At 40.0% G+C, this 20920-nt stretch overlaps 1 long non-coding RNA gene across 1 annotated transcript in view; it reads left to right on the top strand.

The window, feature by feature from the left end:
- The window catches only part of LOC124065910, a 54868-nt gene that overhangs the window by 9073 nt on the left and 24875 nt on the right, over nucleotides 1-20920 (top strand). The window lies entirely within an intron of this gene.

The following is a 20920-nucleotide window of genomic DNA, read 5'->3' as shown; positions in this document are numbered from 1 at the left end:
GTGGACACAGTAATGTCATGATCTATGCAATGAGATGGAAGCAAATCCAGTAACATCCCTCGGTGGTCAGTGTTTGGTATCTTCTGTCCTTACATGACATCTTCCTCTCTTAATGTTTCATTTGGCTTCTTAGTGTTTTGTCAAAATAAAAAAAAAAATCTTTTGTTTTCCCAGCAGGAATATTTGACATCCACTCATGTGAATACAACATGATAATAATCAGTAAACAGGAAAAGAAAAGATGGCAACAAGGAAGAATCAATTTTGAATCCACTTGAAACAAGAACCAGCCGGGTGCAAACAAAAACATCAAAAGGAAATGCAATGTTATAAACAAAAACAGAATTTAAAGATATTGCTTCTGCATTTCGAATCTTCTCAAATGCACCTTGTGATTCTAAACAGGAGAGACATGGTGAACCAAAAGCCAAAAGGAGCCACATGCTTTGTGTTATATCTGTAAGACAATCAGGTCATGAAAATCCGACCTTCAAACTCTGGATGAAGCAGGACTCCTCTTCAAACACAAACTTTTTCTGCATGTTATGTCCTTTTTGGATGTCCCCCCTCTGTTTTTCTCACTTTCCCTGGCACATCTCGGTTGGAGGGATCGGGGGGAGATTCATGTCCCAGGGAGAGTATTTGTCAGTAACAGATCAGCCAGTGCTGCTGCAGTGGCAGGTATCTCCATCACCTCTGTGGTGTCTTCCCTCCCCTGCATGGATCAAATGCCTGTATGTGGCTAAGTGGGTTGTGGAGACACATCTGTTGCCTAAGAGACCATCTAACAACTGGGGGACTCAGTGGATATCCATAGTTAAAACTCTGCGACGGCTTTGGCCCATAGCTCTGAGTGAGGATAGGTGCTTTGTCTCCAGCTTCCACGCTCGCAGAGGGGCATCTGCCCAAAAAGGGGGCACCCTAAAAAAAAAAAAAGACTAAGAAATTGGAGACCATTATGTGCAGCACACAGAAATTATGTGATCTACACCTCTGTCCCTGCCTGCTGAGCGCTGGATGTCATTGCACAACCTTCTTCTGTCTCAGATCACATAATAGACTTGTCCAATATTCAGAGACAAAGTCGTGTCAGCCCCGGCACACACTAACACAGTCTGACGGTGACTCTATAGCTCTCCCATATTCTCCTGAGTGAGATCAGGAAACAAGGTGTTGCGTGATGGACAGGCGCAATCACAGAGTGCTTTCTTGCCAGTGCACATCTGTCAAGCGCCTTTCCATTTTTCAGATGCATCAGTATACTGTTTGACAGGAGATGTAATACAGATTCTCAGGGTACTGGCTGAAGAATAGCTTTGCTGGAAAGTATATTATCTTTTGGCTTTATTGGCAAAGTGTTGAGGCCTTGAAAGCATGTGTCCTGAAGGTGCTTGATGGCCAAAATATTTCACAGAACCCTGTTAGTTTTAGATCATGTATTCAGACGGCCACTTTTAACTTTCTGGGATGCAACACCTGCATCATACTTGACATTTAAAATTCAGCGCCTGCACCATAAACCTCAATATCCAATGAGTTACAGACAATAATGGAAAAAAAAAGAGATACACAAACACACCAATGAAAATCAAAAGGTTCTTGAGATCAAAAGATTTTTACACAGAGGGCTTCTGAAAAGGGACAGGGCTAATCAAAGCTACCCTCATTAACTGGCAAATGCAAACATTTAGCTTCGAACTGCAACCCTCTAATGCGAAGGAAAGGACAGTGATCTACCAGGGCCAAACAGATCGATGTGAACCATTCCAAACATGCTAAACTGGGCTTTGGCTGTGATGAAACGCTGAAGGCCAACACATAACACAGTGAGATCAAGAGGGAGCGAATGACTCCCTGCATCAGCCGCTAAAGAAAATAACCATCCCTTCAATGGCCTGAATAAGTGGAACACAGAGATCCTGAGAGTTCATACATCCTTGAACAAAGACTTTATGGATATATTTCTTCAGGCGTACAGAAAGAGAAAGGAGAGCGACCTTGTCTGGCCCCTTGCCCAGTGAGTCTTAAGAATCTTCTACTGTTCAACTGTTTTCCTAATAATATTGTGGCAGTGAACCTAGCGTAGATGCTGTAAAATGCCGTTCTTATATTTACAAAAGATTGGCAGAAAAATACATTAAATGAGTTTTATATCCCATGCCAAAATCAATGAATTTCTGCAGGTTTTAAAGCTGTTCAGGCCAGACAGACAGCGACAGTAGTATTAAAAATTTCAATTGAAGACGGCACCACCAACAAAAAGGAGAACCTTTTTACCAAGTTACACGATGATAAAAACACTTGGGCCATTACTGTGGGCCACGGCAAGAAACGGCAACATGTTTTTCCGGTTTTGTACTGTAGTTTCAGAAAACTCTTACATCACATTCAGATCGATTATTCTTCTATTCAGAACAGTTTGTGGTCAAGCTTTAGAGCTGGATGTCCTCCGCTGTGTCCGACAGCTGTCACAAACACCAGAGTAAATGTATTCACTTGTCAGCTGGATGCATATCTTCAATAACAGCCCATGAATATCAGAGTGTTTGCGTATTCCTACCTTTTCAATGAACGACAGATTTAGAGCTAAAATTGGTTCCCGGGGGAAACGGCTGTAATTTCTAATATTCAGTTGCTCTCGCTTGCTGTTTCACTCCAGATAGCTTATTTAGGGTTTAAGGCTGACTTTCTCAGTTGTCACATTTGCCTTGGCCCACCACATTTTTGTCAATTACCCAGCAATGGTCTAAGACACATTGGAAAGGTTGAGGTGGGGCCTTTTTTGGCAAAAGCGGGATCCACTGATGTAGACTGACGCTTGGCATAAAGTGCCCTCACAGAAATGGCACAGAGGTAGAAAAGTGTCAACTCCATCAGGCTGCAGAGGAAATCCCTATCAAGTCTGTTTAAGAGATCTCAACATCTCCATCGCCTGCATGTCGAGTGACAGAAGAGTCACTCAGCCATAGTGACTCATTGATATGACCTCCACCGTATGGGTCAAAATGACTCAGCACCTGTCTCTCCATTTCAATCTCTTTCTTTCTTTTCTCTGTCTTTCTTTCTGTCTGTCATTCCCTCTTTTTCACACTGCGATGTGATACATATTGTTTAGAGGCACTGGAAGAGCTTGAGACCAACTAAATGTCACTTGTGGTCCTGCGAGTGAGTTGAAATGATTCATCTTGCAGAGCTAATGGCATTCTCGTTATCCTTAACTGTAATTTGTGTTTTGTGCAAATTGCAAGCTAACATGCTAAGCTGTGTTAGCATTTAGCTCAGTGCACCATTGTGCCTGTAACTGCACACCGATCAGCTGCTGCCCGCTGCAGTGACATCCCTGAAACAACTTGTGTATGTTTACTTATGCATGTGTAATTGTGCTTGTGTATATATATGTGCTTGTGTATATATATATATGCGTGAGCTGGGGTTGTTTTGTAGTTTTTTGTCTTGTTGCGAGGTGTTTTATTAAAGCTTATGCATGCAGACTTTTTAGCTTCGTAAATCATTTTCCAGTTAATTTATGAATGCACAGCAGAAGGATTAAACTGTTGCAGTGCAGATTATTGTTTGTGTTGCTCTTACATGCATCAGGGGTTTGATTTAGGAGCAGTATGAGTGGGGCTGACTGTCGGCACAAAGGTGTAGCTTCAAGCTAAATAGAGAGAGAGCGTATTCTGAGTGATTTTGTTCCTTTGTACAGTATTTAAGTAAATACACCCAACCCAGATGCTCTACAGTCCCACAGCACCTGTGCAACATTTAATATTTCAGTATTTCGACATACTGAATAATAACCCAGCATTATTGTCAAGGATAGTGAGCATTATTTATAAACTTTATAATACTATGTACAATACTATAATAATACTTTTTCCAACTAGTTTGGCTCTACTTTGTAAATATTTTTGTCTTATTCATTCATGACCACAGAATTATTCTGTTTTCATGTAGCTTTCATAACAGGAGCCAAGTTCTATTGTATTCTGTTCTGTTGACAGAAAATCTTTCCCATTTAGTGGAACATGTTTTGATTGAAAAGTTGAAAATGGGCACTTGACACAGTGATGGTGCTTCGACAACTAAATTAATCATCAACAATTTTAGTAATCTTTGACTAAATGCTTGCTGTTTATCAGGCCCTTTCCAAACCTTTTCTGCAGCTCCTAAAATGTGAGGATTTGTTGCTTTTCTCTTTGATATCATTGTATGTTATGTGACATACTGCCATTGCAGCCCTTGTCATTTGAAAACAAGCTTTTTTCCTTATTTTCTGCCATTTTATAAACTGACTGATGTAACTGGCGAATCGATCACTGATAACCAGTTTATTTATCGGAAGCTTTAGCGACTTTTTCAGCGTTAACTCACTTCAACATTTTCCGTTCGCTACATATCGGATGAATTCATTGGTTGCCCACTTCTCCCTGACTCCGGCTGACTTCTTCTGTCTCGAGAGCGGCTGCGTGAAGTCGCTGCAGCTGTTTTAACAGCAGAAGGCAGCAGACAAAGGTTACCTGTCGACTGCAGCTCTTTAATAGAAGCTTGTCTTCAAGAGTGTGTGGGCCTGGATGTGTCTGTTCTGTAAGAGTGAGTGTGTGAGACGAACAGGGGCACTGTGAACTGATGCAGAGAGACGAGGCGAAGTTTTCTTCCTGAAATATTTAACAGCACGGGCCTGGGAACGACATCTCCCTAACTTTCACACTCATCCTCTCCCATAAAGGGCAAAGGGGCAATGTAGCAGCCGCATGTGTATTAAATTATGTCTTCCGATCCAGCAATATTTTTGCTCACTTTTTGTTTTTTCAAATGATTTGTCTTGACAGAGAAAGTGAAACTAAGAGGGGGAAGGGCTGCTTTAATGTACAGCATCTGCAGCCAAACAGCTCAATGATAGTGTGAGCAAATAATGTGCTTCATTTGAAGTATAAACACAAATGAGTTTTAAGAAGACAGTGCCAAGGAAATAATTAATATCATTACAACTAAAGCTGCTCTTTTACTATAAAACTTGCTTTTTTAATTCTATTCTGGGCTTTCAGCAGTGACTGACAGATAAAATGTCTCAAAATGAACATAATAGCTAGCAGACTTGAATGGCTGTAATTTTGATCTCTGGCAAGAACAGCTGTTCATGTGCTGCGTCCTTCTTTCTAAGCAGTATGGGGGAAAAAAAAAAATTTCCCCAGGAAAAATACTGTCAAACATCCATTTTCTATACCGTGTATCCGTCAGGGTCGCGGGGGGGGCTGGAGCCTATACCAGCTGACTATGGGCGAGAGGCGGGGAGCACCCTGGACTGGTCGCCAGTCAATCGCAGAGTTGACACACATGGACAGACAATCACACAATCACACACTCCTAGGGGCAATGTGGAGTAGCCAATTAACCTAATGTACATGTCTTTGGGATTGTGGCAGGAAGCTTGAGTACCTGGAGAAAACCCACGCAGGCACAGGGAGAACATGCAAACTCCACATAGCTCTCAGACCGGGATTCGAACCTGGAACCCTCTTGCCATGAGGCGACAGTGCTAACCACTGCACCACCGTGCTGCCCTACTGTCAAGCATAAAGCATGTAATTTTTTTTTCATGTAGATACACTATATAGACAAAAGTATCCAGACACACCTCCTTATGGGGCTGTTTATCAGGGGTTGGGCTTGGCCCCTTGCCTCTAGTGAAGGAAAATCTTCATGCTTCAGCATACCAAGACATTTTGGACAATGCTATGCTTCCAACTTTGTGGCGACAGATTGGGGAGGGTCGATTTCTATTCCAGCATGACTGTGCTCCAGTGCACAAAGCAAAGTCTGCAAAGACATGGTTGGATGAGTTTGGTGTGGAAGAACTTGAGCCCCGACCTCAACCCGATCCAACACCTTTGGGATGAACTGGTCTTGGTCTTGAACATCTTGTGGAAAGCCTTCCCAGAAGAGTGGAAGCTGTCATAGCTGCAAAGCTGTCTGTGTATTTAGAATATGATGTCGTTAAAGTCCCTATCGCTGTAGGGTCAGCTGCCGCAATACTTCAACTACACCGCAGAATAATAAAATATAACAATAATGAACTACCAAAATGATAAAATACAGCCCATGAATGTAGTTGCAATAAAACCAAAATGTGACTAAATCAAAATCGTGTCACAAAGTTGCCTTGAACAGAGAGTATCACATGTAAAGCAGTGGACATATTAACTTGAAATGTTCTAAAAATCTGGGTCAAATGAGATATCTATTAATTAATCAAGGATCTGGTAGAGTACAATAATTAGAGCAGCTCGCTACAATATGCACACACAAGCGAATACAGTTACTCTCTCAGATAAGTCGCCTGTGTGAGTGGACGTCCAGCCCTTCCAGACCTCTCATTGTTTCTTCAGCATCTGTGACTATCCTGTTGCTTTTTAATGAAATAGTAAGCTTCAAATCACACCCTCCTACTTTAATTACTACTCTGTAAAAGTCGGCTAATGCCAGTTTTTTATGGTACTCGTCGATAATTTAATGGTTTGCCAGTTAACACTGCCTGGATCGTGTTTTTCCTTTGGGGGGGCAGCAGAGGCACAGATGTGGAACAGAGCAGTAGTGAGCAATAATTCTAACATAATGATCTGTGAAGAGGGAGGACGAGAAACAGAGAGACATTAAGGGATCGAGACGGAGAGGAATATTGTCAGGGGACGCAGAAAGCAACAGCTTCACAATCCACTTCAAAGGAATAATTTGGGAGTCACTATAACACAGAACACAGCTCCCTGACAAATTATTGATGCCCAGAACAGATGATTTTGCTGCAGACCTTGGAAATTATATGCTGTTGTTGCAACATCGCTCAACCAAAGGACTTTAACTTGGGGCTAAGCATTTAATACTGGCTCTCATAATGTGCCTTGCAACAGTACTGGATAATTATAAGCAAACTATTGCTTTTAAATTGCTAGTGAGTGGTTGTGAGATGAGTTGAGATGGTTGTAGGGAATGGTGCTTTGGCGGTCAAAGTGAGTGTCAGACTGCCAAGCTCATTTCCAGCATCATCAGCTGAGAGCTTCACGCATTGCGGTCATCAAATGGTTGTTAAAAATAGCTTAACAAGAGTTAGCTTTCGCGTACTTTAAATCCCAGAGCTCATTTGTTCTTCTGTCTGGGAAGGCGAGAGTAGCAAAAAAATCTTTCTCTCTTTGGCAGAATGCACAGAAGGCTGTGTTGAATCTCAGTTATAAATTCTTAATTCATCACCTTCTGGGTGCAGAACTGATTTGTTACGCAACTCCCAAATTTAATTTAGGCAAATTTGGTTAATGCAGTTTATTAGTTTTTTTTAGCACTGTCAAAGTCAAGCATTGGATTTTTCTTAGTTAACGTAGTGTACGTGGGACTATAGTAAGAACGTGCTGCCAAGGAAAAAGAACCACGTGAATTTTCCCGTTATAGGTTCCCTTGATCAGATGTTTTAGATGTTCTGACAGCCTTCACTTCTTTCATGTTTATATGTTGTGTTCTATACAAGCAGTTTCACAAAATAGTTGTTGCCGCTGGCACATTTTTCTCTTTGCTGTCAAAGGAGACTGAAATTAGATTGCAGCTCATAAGTACTATGTTGACCAGTTGTTATTATGGAGTTGCGGATAAAATCAGCATTTTATGATCAGACAGACAAAGATACGGCCTAATGACAGCAGCCGATCTTTGAGATTATTACATTTACATTTTTAAAAAAACTGTTGTTACGTTCAAATACAGCCACAAAACATCTGTTACCGCATCTACATTGGCTATTAGCGCTCACAGATTGCAAAAACGTGCACATGGCTTCCGGAGTCGGCCACTGTTGTTCTGCCAGTGACGATGGTTTAGTAAAATGTCCCATCAGCAACGATTTAAGTCGACCTCTAAAATATCCCCCAGCCCAAGGTGGTGTATTCAATCTATGATTATTTGCATAATTTTTTTAATTAACATCAACTCTTAGCTTAAATATCTTTGGTGTGTGCAGAAACTGACAGTGTCTGACATGCGGTTGTTTTCATTTCTGATAAAGCAGCTAAGTCTTTGTACCTTGTGCTTCCACAGAATTCTGACTTGTGGCCGTTGAGGTAAAACACAGCAGGGCTCAGGAGGACAAGGACATACGGTGGTCCTGATGCATTCTGTATGCTCATCCAGAGCGTCTAGTTTATTCTGGCATGGAGAGAGTGTCAGTCCTTTTGGTCAGCCAGCTCACAGAGTGTTTCTTTAAACTGAATGGAAGTGGGCATCCATGTAACCATGTTGACTGTGTTAGGCCATCTGGTTGGGCAGGTCGAGGAATAAAACACACTTCCAGCAGCTTCTCTGTAAATTTGCATCTCTAAACATCCTTACAATAGTTCATGCTTTGTTCAAAAGTCTCGATACACTTGCCTCCCTCTGGGTGAAGTCCACAGCTACAGTTCATCCTCTAGATACAACTTGTAGATACTTTATTCTTTAATGTTTAGGAAATTAGTGCCAAAACTCTGACAGCTTTTGGCCATGGAGCCTGGCAGCATTTCATTGCAAACCGTAGGATTTATTATGAGCGCTGACGTTTTTTTTTTTTTTTTTTTTTTTGGCCACAAATATGATGATACAGTTAACCCATCGTTGTGTGCAAATGTCTGTCAGTCACTGAGTGAGCAACATTTGGCCAATGAAGGGGTCACAAATTTGGAGCTGCTAGTGCATAAATATAATTGGATGACGGTGATATTGGGGAATCAGACATCATTTATTCACTGTAACATTTTGTCACTTTAGTAGCCCTTACAGAGATTAGGAACTTAGTTTGAGTTATTGTTTTTGTCCATTTTCATTGTCAGTGACTCTTGATGAATGTTTGTCATTAACTAGTGAGGTAAACTTAATTATGATATTCCAAAATCACGAATAATGAAATTGCTTAAAATCTGTACAACAAATGACATGCACAACCTTCACACCCTCGACTTCGAAGGCAGTAGAGAACAATTCTTTGAGCCGGGATAAAATGGAGAAACCTCTAGGGGGGCGGCGGAGGCATATGGAAGATGTTACATATAGTAACATGTAACATATTGTATATTATGAACAAGGTGGATCAGAGAAGACGTTATGAAACGTTCAGGTGCTGCCAGTTTTATGCACAGGCTTTCCTGAGCTGAAGCCCAGGGGCCCTGAATTACAAAGGGGCCTCTGAATGACAACAACAACAGATTGCACTCTTATCATTCATTAGGACACACTGAGCCATCTGACACCAATGTTAAACAAGAGCAACGTTCTTGGAAGGAGTTACCAGTTATAGATAATTCTTATGTGGGTCGGTTTTTAATACTTGTCACTGTGGAATTAATATGCTCTAGACCAGGCATGTCAAACTGGTCCACAGGAGGGCCGGTGTGGCTGCAGGTTTTCTTTCCAACCAAGTAGCAGCACACCAGACTTGACTCATTTAATCAACTGATCTCCGTCTTCAGACAGTTGATTGGTCAAACGGTGTGCTCTTGGTTAGTTGGCACAAAAACCTGCAGCCACACCGGCCCTCCTGTGGACCAGTTTGACATATGTGCTCTAGACTGTTTTATAAAGCTTCCAGTGCATCTGGTGTGGTGTGACACAGCATACTGTTGAAGAGGCATATTTGTGCTGATGTAATAAAGTAGAAATGTAAAAGTATAAAGGAAGTGAATTCATGTTCATTCATTCACGTTTGTGATTTCACTCAGGTGCAGAGGTAAATCGGTTTGTTGTGGTGGTGGCGGCTACGTGGCCGCACATAGCAAAAAGGACGAAGTGCGGCCCGTGACGGGATTAAATCTCCCCTGCCGCCAGCACTGTTAGGACCTGGAGTGCCAATCCACAAATGTAGCACGGAGACCTAGAAAGAGGACAGACATACAAACCTGAAGACAAGTATCAAGGATGCAGTTATATCAGAGGAAGGAGACAAAAGATGCAAAGGGAGGATGCATGAGTTCATTGCAGACAACACATGAGTTGAGAAAAGGGCAACAGGACCAATTGTCCAAGAAGACTAAATGAACACTGGCATGTGTTTGCACAAGCCAGTACAAAAACATGTTAGTTCAGTTTAAGTGGAAAGAAGTCCAGTCAGGGGAAAAGAGTAAAACTGACCACTGACTTTATGGCTTTTAGTGAAAGGATGTTTACAAAAAACCATTTGGCTGTTTGAAAGCAATTTGTCCCAAGATCTGAGTTGCCATGGCGCCAAAGGGCAACGCAGCCCAGACATCAGCCTTCTCTTAACAACAGCGTTCAGTGTTCATGGAATTACTGTACACTAATAGACAGAAAGTTTTCTTTCCTCACATCATCTGAGCGTTCAGACTGACGAATCATAATATTTGCCCTGTTTTCTCTGCCGTATTAACAGAGGCAACTCTTGAACTTTATTCATTTATTTATATATTTATTTTATATGAACATAAAGTCCAGATCAGGCTTTCTAACTATCAGATGTGTGATGACATAAAAGTTACAGGAATAGTTAGGCATTTTGGGTAATGCTCACATTTGCTTTGCTGCTGAGAGTTTTAGAGGATGGACACCACTCACATCTGAACAGTAAATATGTAACTTGAGCCAGCAGCTTGTTAGCCCAGTTTGGCATAAAGATTGGAAATAAGGGTTGGGAATTATGTGTGGACTGTTTCTTGTAACTATTCCTTTAACTGTTTGAGGCATCATAATGTTGTTATGAGATAATTGAAAGAAAGATACTAAAAGATGCAAATAAAATGATCAACTGTAGGAAAAAGTACTTGAAGGACATCTGCAGTGACCTCTACTGTATCTGATTTGCTTTTCCCATGTTTACAGTTATTCTGTATACATGTTGAGGGGTGACAGAGTATTTTGTTGTCACAGTGTCCCATGGGTTTTTTTTGTTTCAGATTCAAAAGAGCATGAAGGGAAAAAAAGAGTTGTTTTAATGGTGATGGATGAATTTTCCCCTGCGGCTCAGACAAAACGCTTTAGATGTATGTGTGTCTATTTTGTATTTTTGTCTGACGCATCCCACTGAACTGCAGAAAAACATACTGTCCAGTAGAAAGCCAAATATCCACTATTCTTCTGGAAACATATCTAGTTGGCTTTGAATTATATGATGAAAAATGTATTCCAAGAAAACCTTGGAGTAAGCCATGAATACACTGCAAGCTTTAAATGGAAGTCAGTGTGTTTTCAGTGTTGTGGCCTCTTTATTTAATTTCAAATTTTCCCCTGCAGATTAAGACATATTTAAGATTAAGATGCTCATTAACTACATATGACTAATGTAGACTGTTCTCACAATGCCAATTCTTACTTACCATAAAGGCTACGTTGAAGGCATACAAACAATAAAAGCGAGAAAACTGGAACAGTTATTAGTGTTCTTTGTTTTCTCTAACAACTTGTCACTTCTTTTCTGAAACATTTTGAACACTTGAATAGAAGCAGATGTTCACAGGCAAGGTCATGTTCCATCCCTGGACATTTCTGTCAGTACACGTGACGTTTTTTTTCTCTTTTTATGCCCCAAAAACATAATTTGAGTTTCTGTTTTCTCTTGTCGCTGATTTGAGGAGCTCTGGGCTGAGTTGGAAGAAGGTGATGTTATGTGTTTTAGTGTACCAACCAGGATTTTGAGGTTTTCTGATTTGAGGCACAGTTAGTCTTTTTTTGCTTATTGACAACATTATTGCTGTTTCATTTATGTGTTGGGACCTCTGGTTGTCTCCACAAATAACTGACGGCACTCAAGACGTGTACACTGCACTCACAAATGGAGGTCAGTGAAGTTCGTTCTCCATATGGGCTTAACAAAAATTATGTGCAGCTGGAGCAAACACCACCAGAATTTAAATTCATGGAATGTAATCAAAAGTCAATTAATATCATTCACAGGTTTAAAGAGGTTAAACCAGAGGCTCAGGCACCCAAGAGATTATGTAATCAAGAGGTCACCAGCTGACCTATCATTATGCAGATATGTTCTTTTCAGTGTTGTCTTGCACAGAATCTGTATACAGTTTCCAGAATTTCTGCCAAGCATAAAGACAGTAACATTTTCAGTGATGTTACTTCGTGTTATCTTTAGAAAATGTGCATTTCTTTTCACAGTTCTGCTCCGAGTTGGTATTTGCCTTGTCTTTGCAAGTTGAACTCTAAATTGTGAGACGGCATCAGTCACAGACCCTGTTGAAAGCCGCGTTAATCATCCTTAAACTCTCTTTATTCACATGCCAACCGCATCAAAACAGAAATCCACAGGTAGGTGCGATTTAATAGATGATCATGAAGGAAAAACAAACTAACAGCTTAACTGCAGGGTTGCGTTGCGGCAAGTTACGAGCAGAGACGCGGCAACAGGGTTAAGCAGCCACCCGATACATAAACATGTAAAAATGTATCTTTTAAAATTCATCTATTTATTCTGCTATTTACAGCTATCGAGGAACATGTTAACTATGAATCGCATCATCCAATTGTTTGTCGTTGTTCTGTAATATTAGGCGACACATCATAGTGGTGGTGTAACTGTGCACAGTATACACTGCATTATACTGTATGTGGGGTATTACTGGCAGTTGATGTTATATTGTGTCCAAGGTGTATAAATGTCCATGTATGTTAGAACCATTACTGGTGGGATTCACTTAATTTGGGAACCTACAGGCAAAAACCACCCAATTAAGACCACAGATATTCTATACATCTTTTCTTTGTACTCTGCCCTGTTTAGTTTGATTACTGTTGGAGGTTGTAGCACAGCTGATCGATGGATGGCACCTTCAGCTGTGCCACTGAGTGCAAATAATCAATATCTGATGCTTGATGATCTGATGTGTTCACTGCTTTTTTTGCTTGAGGTAACAGTTACTTAAAACACATTCTTGCTTCCTCTTTGGACAAAACCCACTGAAAGAGGTAATGCAAATATTGTGTGAAATGATCATGACCTTCATGAATAGCTTTGACTTCTTTAACTGAAATAATTTTCACTCTTACACTTTAGCAATTGATTAAGCCATCTGTTGAAATGGAATTCATCCATTTGCATAGGATGTCAGAGAAGGTGACAGTTTTCTCTAAATGTTAATGTCAAACAGTTAAATAATATTTTAACTTTATATCTGCAGTTTGATTAAGTTTAATCCAGGCACATAAATCAGCCAACATTATTATTTTTTTTTTCATCCATCAGCAGTAACAACAGTAATGGAAGTAGCTAGGGAACTGCTGCCACACTGCTGAAAATGTTGTACGCAGTGTTCTTGCCATCCACATTTGATAGATGCTCATCAGTAAAGCCCATAATTTCCTTACCACCTCTATTCCTGCTGTATGTCAGTCAGGCAGTATACATTTATTGTCTAGAAACTCCTGCAAGCGCAGTGCGAGGATCATTTTGGTTACTGCAGTAGGAGAGCCTGTATCGGTCTCCCATTGGGTGAACTGTGATAATCAAAAGTCCTAAACATGCACAGAAGCCAATCCTTTATGTTGCTGATGATGCTCTGTGCAATCCAGCTCGTCACTATAAAGAGAATACAGCATGTTGCTGATCTAATTGAATCTACTGCAAACAGAAGGCATCACCTTTGGGCACTCTCTGCCTGACGTTTCTCTCAATGTGAATTGCTGCACGACTGCACAGGTATTGCATAAAAAACATTGGTTTAACACCACAGGTACTGCATATATTCTCGGGTGATTGGGAATTGGGAGGCACATCTGAGGAGGAGAGTGTGAGCTGTCAACCTTGTCAGACAGACCACATTCTTTAGTAATCTTCTGCCATTTCATCAGCCAGTGCATCTGAAGCTTCACCTCTCACAGCAGGCGGAGGAACCTGCGCATGTTTGCCAAGGGAAATTACTGTGTACCTGTGGACTCTTTGACAGTGGTGCTGGCATGTAACCTATCAGATCCTTTATCAAACATCAGAGGCCATTAAAGCTTTTAGATCTGCAATTTTCAAAAGCATTTTCAACGGGTGTATAATAAGAGACCAAAGCATGTCAATCGTCAGACATTACAGATACATGACTACCACGAATTCAGCAATTATTTATTGTGGTTGCAGAGAAAGAATAAGACATTTATTTGAAATGGGTTTTTATTGGGCATGGTTATTTCTCATTTCCTCTGTTTTGCATATAGTATCATATTTTGGTAAGATTTAAGTTGATGTTGTTGCAAACTCAAAATCTATTTAAGTATAATGTACATTTCTCTGAACTAATTCCATCAGTATAACAACTGATCGGTCAGTTTGTGGATTGACAGAAAATTAATGTGCAACAATTTAAAAGTTTTTAATAATCAGTTTATCGTTTAAGTCCATTTTAATTAAAGCCTGCAAACATTCACATAATTATAATTTATTAGTTACTTTGTGTGCTAAAGTGTGTTATGGACGCCCTATGGTTCTGACAGCTCTTTATTAATTTTTGGCAAAGAGCAGATTCCAGAAGACATTGCCAATCTCGTTATCTTAAGAGAGTGTCGCATTTGGCACACATTTTGGTCCTCATACTTAAAGCCTTTTCTCTGGTAATCTTAAAAGTGAAACGCTCAGTTTGAAAACACAAACAATAAAGCATCAGCAAAGCAAATCTAACCTCTCTTTTGCTTGTCCAAGTAGAACAGATAAGCAGCATCCAAACAGGATTATGGTAGAGTGAAAAACAAATCTGATCCTTACGTATTTGTCATAATCAAAACACTAGAACTAAGTAGCTCTAAAGGGCAAAACATAAACAATGTGGTTTCTTTATTTTATCTCTGTCTTCTATACATGGATTGTCAACTGTAGGGGATGCCTGGGACATGCAGCTTTAGACTCACCGTTTCAGCATGAGATCATGTACGTGGCCATCAAGTACATCAATGACAGACTTCTCCTTTTTTAAAAAGTCAGTAAGAAACCTGACCAGTCAGCTGGAGACTGTGTTTTCAACCAATTCACTGCACTCAGGCCACAATCAGGCGGACTTCAGACCTGTGTTAACTTGGTGACGCAGCAGGTGTCGCGGTCGCCCCGTACAAAGAAGAAAATGTAACTAGGCTCAGCGTGATGTTGGTGAGGTAACTTTCCCGTCTCTCAGAGTATCTGTGAGTATTGCAAGCTGTTATGCAGCTTCTGATAAGCCTTTACACATAATAATCCTTGAACAACATGCCTTTACCAACGGAGCTGCCTGCACTGTTTTCACACAGGGCTGTCTTTGTGGAGCTTTTTTTTTTATAGCTAGCAGCTTTTCCTGCTAGCTGTAAAATCTGCTAGCAACATCTATCATTTCATCTGGCGAAATCGATGGTCGCTGGCTGGACATGAGAAACCTGCTTTTGTCTTTATCTCTGTGAGATAAAGTTTAAAGAAATACTGGGAATTAGCTGGACATTATTTGTTTGTGCTGGCTTTAACTTGAGAATGGTGCACAACACATGCTAATGAACACGTCTTTTTATATCTTTGATGTGCAAATGCAGTTTAGAATATTTGGTTTTATGTTAAGGACTTCTGTGCACTGCTGATCCAACAGAGTGTATGTAATAACAGGTAGTAAATGCTACCTATTAAGTAATAATGAGAAACTAGGAGGTTGCATACACCAACCTCTTAATTATCAGCACCTGTAGTAACTCTTTACTGATGATTACGCTCTCTGAATATCTGCAATTCTGTTACTTTTTTGTTTTTATTATGGTATTAAATGTAGGTTGTATGTTCAGGGTTATACATTGTCAGATTTTCTTTGGGTTTTTTATTTTTTTATTTTTGAGTTAGTCATTTTAAAATTTTAACAAGGCATGTTATATTCACATAGCTGTACTCAGTAGTGCTAGCAGCTGGTAGAGATGCTCAGGTTATGTAATTTGAAGGAACAAAAACAAATCAGAAGCACTGAGCATCAAATAATTCAAGTGAAAGGGGAGCTTATTTGCAGCTGCAATTAAAATGGTCTGCACTGAATAAGAGCCCTAAATAATTACAAAACCATGTTGTGTTCACTAAAAAGATTTGTAGCAACACAGATAAAGAAGAGGGAAAATGGGAAAGAAGGTTGAGCGTTGCCATGGCGATGCTTGGCAGTCAATAGAGAGCTTGTGTGTGCTCCCTCCCTCCCCTCCTTCTGAAAGCTGATTGAGTTGACCGGTGGGTAGCAGAGCAGAATGCTACGGACAGCCTATCCATTCCCCTGATTAGTCCTCCCCTCTCTTCCATTTTTCATTCATTTTAATCATTAATGCTGCAGTTCCCGAGTTCGTGTGTGTCAGAGTCCTGTCAAGTAAGGGACAATTCTTTAAAGGTCTTTCATTGTGTGGAAAACATCAAAATAAAATTACATATTTCCATACAGGCCTAAATCAGTTCTGGCACCATGCTTTATTGCAGTACAGAGGGTGACAGTCCTGAGAGGAATTGTGAAAAACTCCTCAGCTACAGTCAAACCTAGAAAATTATTATTTTTTTCCACAACTGAAACCTGAAAATGCTGCATCGATTGGTTGAGTAATTGATCCTCAGAAAAAGAGCTGAAATGATTAATTGATTTCTCAATTAACAGAAAAATAATCAGTTTGTATTTATGTAATCAGTTCAGTCATTTTGCAGGCATAAACACTCTGTAGTTCCAGCTTCTCGAATGTTGTTGTATTTCTTTATCGTATGTGAAAATTATTTGGCATGGCACCATTAATAGAGACCGGAAAATTAATCAGTAACATAAACACTGTGGTTAGAGTTGAAAAGAGTTTTGACAGGATCGTGCAAAAACAAAAAAAGTTCCAACAATCCATCGTATTCTTATAACAATGAGCTAAAAACATTGGCAGGAAGAAGCAGAACCCATTCGACGTGATGTGTGTACCACATGCATTACCCAATTAACATTTGACATGGTTCAGGGCAGAAGCTAATCCAAAGTTAAGGTAGTACATTAAGTCATCACAGCCTATGTAAATGAAAACCTAATGATATGCCATGATATTTTTAATGGAATTTGAAATGGTAAAAGTAATCACATTTAATACACGCAGTGGCTGTGAGTTGTATTTGTGCTTCCCCTTCATGATCATTTAATATCCACTCTCAGAAAATGTCTCTTGGCACTGGGACACTGATATTTAGCTAAAGCTATACTTGTCGGGCTACCTCCGGTATGAAAGAGACAGGAACAAAGAGTCATACAGAATGACTCTCTATGACTTCAGACAACTAGTTACCCAATATTTAAACAGAGTCAGAACAAGGCTGTTTTTTATGAAGTGAGATTGGTGCTGTACTAAGTCAAGGTTAGTGGACCACTATTCCAATGTGCAGGTGACACGTGACATAGATGAGAGCCAAAAGAGGAAATCCAACTCCATTTTTACTTGAGATGCCTTTTGTTCTCTGGAAATGCATCCATTTACTCCTAGTTATGTACATAAACATAAAATAATGGAACAGTACAAGTGTCTAAAAAGCTTGATATATTCTTCTGATTTTCTTGCTTTATTCTTTCCCTTTTAGTCCTTTTGGTGGTGGCAGCCGTGGTTGGTTAGGTTTATAGTTCCGCCAGTCCGGTCTGGTGACTGAGCTTAAACCAGTTTAATATTATACTTCCTGACTGAGTCAGCATTTGCCGTGGCGAGAGCTAGTAGCATGCATCTAGTTAGCAGGAAAACAGATTACGGTAATTCAGCAGGCCAGCAGGAACAGCTCAAGCGTGCTCTTCCTGTCTTGTAATATGGACTTTTCTCAAGTTGGACGAAGCTAATTATTTATTATTTATTTACTATGTTAAACTATAAGTAAAAGAAAGGTTGAATGGTTGTTGTGAGAAACAAAAACAGGATGTCACAGCTGTCCTGATGAATTGTGGTGCCACTACACTCTTATAGAGTGACTACATGGGAGTGGCTGCTGAGTCAAGAGTGACATCTAGGGGTAAATTCTGGTATACCAGTCACTCCTGTTTCCACAGCCTTCTTGAGCACAGCAACCTTTTGAAAACGACGCCCCTGGCCCAAATGGGAAATACCAAAATGAGGAGCTGACAATGTTGACAAAAGATCCTTTCAGCCAGAGTGTGACCCAGAGTATGTGGACAGCTGAACACCACACACATATATGGTTGTCGAACATTACTTTCCACAATCAGTGGCATTAATATGCTGCTGTTACAGCATTCATTCTTCTCTACTGTCTGGATTTGCTCCCATTCAGCCTGAGGAGCATCGAAGAGGTCAGGCACTGATGTTGGGCAATCAGGCCCGGCTTGTAGTCGCTTCTCACTTCATTCCAAAGGTGTCTGATGGAGTTGAAGTCGGGCCTTTGTGCAGGCTAGTGGAGCTCTACCACACTGAACTCCAAAAACCATTTCTTTATATACCTGGCTTTGTCATGTTGGAACAGGAAAGTGTTTTCACCAGACTGTTGGCACAAAGCTTTCTCATGTTGCAACTAAGCTGTCTCCCCATAAGCATGAAAAAACAGCCTTTTTGAAGTGATGAGGTGAGGAGGGAGTTGGTATCAGATGAAACAGCAGAAAACGTAACATTGATATACCCTCCATAATGCAAGGCAGGCACTTTTCAGCCAACAGAAAAATACAGCATAGCTTATGAGTCCTGTGCAGCATAAGTAACAAAGAAAAGTAGCTTACAAAAAAACAGCAGTGCCGGGAGAACGCACACGTTGTGAATGTTTAATGTGCACTGATGTGACCATGTGTCTGTGCTTGGACTTTGCTTCTCCATCACATTACCTCCCTGTTCTCCAGAGGAGGTGATGTTTGGTAATCAAAATCATCAGCTGTGACATATGCCTTCCTCGTTTTATGGCACACATAGATCTTAAACTGCTGCTGGGTACCAAGGCTGAAAAAGTGCCGTACTGGAGTTGCCATCTTTCACGAGATGGGGCTTAATTGTCTGTGTATCCTGTCAGGTGATACCTCAGACATGGATCCTTGGATTTTATTCAACGGGTCTTCTTGACTTGGAGCTTCCCCAATGCCAGTACAGAGGGCATCCATCTGGACAAGAAACGTTAACATCTACACTCTGAAACACAGTAAAGGAACACTTTAAAAACTATACTCTCACATTCACTGGTCAGCTGAATACATGTGTGGACAGCTCAGGCCTCGGTCGCTCTCACTCTCGAGGGTTATTGGGCTGATTAACACAATATGTGAAGACCCTGGCAATTGCAAGGGGAATCCCTGAGTCCGTAGAGCTGCAGCTTGGTCGGGATTGATGTACATGGATTCTCTGTAAATGTGAGAGTTTACATATTCATTAATACCCACATAAGTCAATAGTTTGACAAAGTCAGCCTAAATCTTGCAAGGTCAGTTTTTTCACTACAAGATACTTGTGGGAAATGCAAATACTGTGAAACTTTCACTGGTGCTCCATTGAACTGAGCTGAATTTAATGCTGACTTGATGCCTCTTATCTCCTGATCCTCGTGAACACTTGAACTAGACGTTGTTTAGGACAAAGTGACAAGTTTAAAAATGTTTTCAGAAAACAATATTGGAGGTTAGTTGAAGTGACAACTGGCACCAGAAAAAAAAAACAAATTCTTCAAATTAAACAGGAGAAAATGTCATTTATTCATGCCACGAGAATATCACAGCATTTATGACAGTGCAGTGGTTAAAATTTGGTTATGTTCAGGCACAGAGACGACTTGGTTAGTGTTAGGAAAGGGACTCGAGACTTGGGACTTGGAAAGACCTGAGACTTATTTGTGCCTTGCAAAACTGACTTGGTCCAACCTCTGCCATCTGGTCCTACTCTGGACAACTACTTCCCAACATATGACACTTTTGGCAACATAACTCATGCTTCTACTCAATTCTCTCTCCATCTGCTGCTTCTTCCACACACACAACAATCTACTGCAACAATGATCACTTTTTCACTGAGCTGGTTTGCTTGTCTGTGATGCTCATCCTCTCTTCAACTATTGCTTCAAATTACATTTATGTTTTATTTGATTTGGACAAGAGACGGTTTAACAGTTTAATCCTGTTCTATCACTATGGAATTTAGTTGCGTCTTGTAAATGCGAAGGATTCACAAATGCATTTGATTTCTATATAAATGAGTCTGCGGCTCGTGAAACACGAAATGGCGGAGGCGTTTCAAAGAACCTACACACAAAATGCAACGATGTACACAAATGCAAAGCGGTTTGTAAATGCAGGTTTAATAGTCTGTATGCAAACATCCAGATATGTTTTCTGATTTAAAAAAATACTACCACACACTTTTAGACACATACATTTGTGGATCACTGTGGATTAATTTATTTTTTTAAAAAAAGAAATATTTGTGTGTGCGTCAGAAATCCATCTATGAACCTTGATTTTTTATATGTAGGTTGTTTTTTTTTTACATTTATATACAAAGATAAATATAAGAAATACTTGGTGTGGGGTGAAAAATAATTTTGTGAACAGTCATTCGTACATAATTCATAAAATACATTTGTGAAACCTTCTCTGTGCATTTGTAAATATTGACACCTGATTCCAGATTGATCTTTTTAGGAATTTTGAATTTTTCTTGGTTGTTGAATAGTAAATGGTGAAAAGCAGAGCCTTTTTGGATTCTCGCCCAACACTTTGGTAAAATATCAGAACTTATTTTATTCCAGTGCCTGAGATTTGGTGTCGATACCAAAATCATAGCTTTTTTTTTTGTTTGTTTTTTTAAGATGTTACTTGACAAATATCCTTTTTTTGCCAAACATTTTGCTGTTCTGATTTAAATCTGTCTGATTTTAAGAAATAATGAAAGGGTTTTATCCTTAATCCTACTTTAACTGTAGTGCAGAATGGACATGATTATTGGCATAATTAACCTTCACACAATTTCTGTTACTAAAAATTACGTTTAATGC

The sequence above is a fragment of the Scatophagus argus genome, chromosome 10 (genome assembly GCF_020382885.2).
Source record: "Scatophagus argus isolate fScaArg1 chromosome 10, fScaArg1.pri, whole genome shotgun sequence".
Taxonomy (NCBI): Eukaryota; Metazoa; Chordata; class Actinopteri; family Scatophagidae; genus Scatophagus; species Scatophagus argus.
The sequence above is the reverse complement of the archived record's forward strand: the minus strand, read 5'-3'. Positions and strand labels throughout refer to the sequence as shown.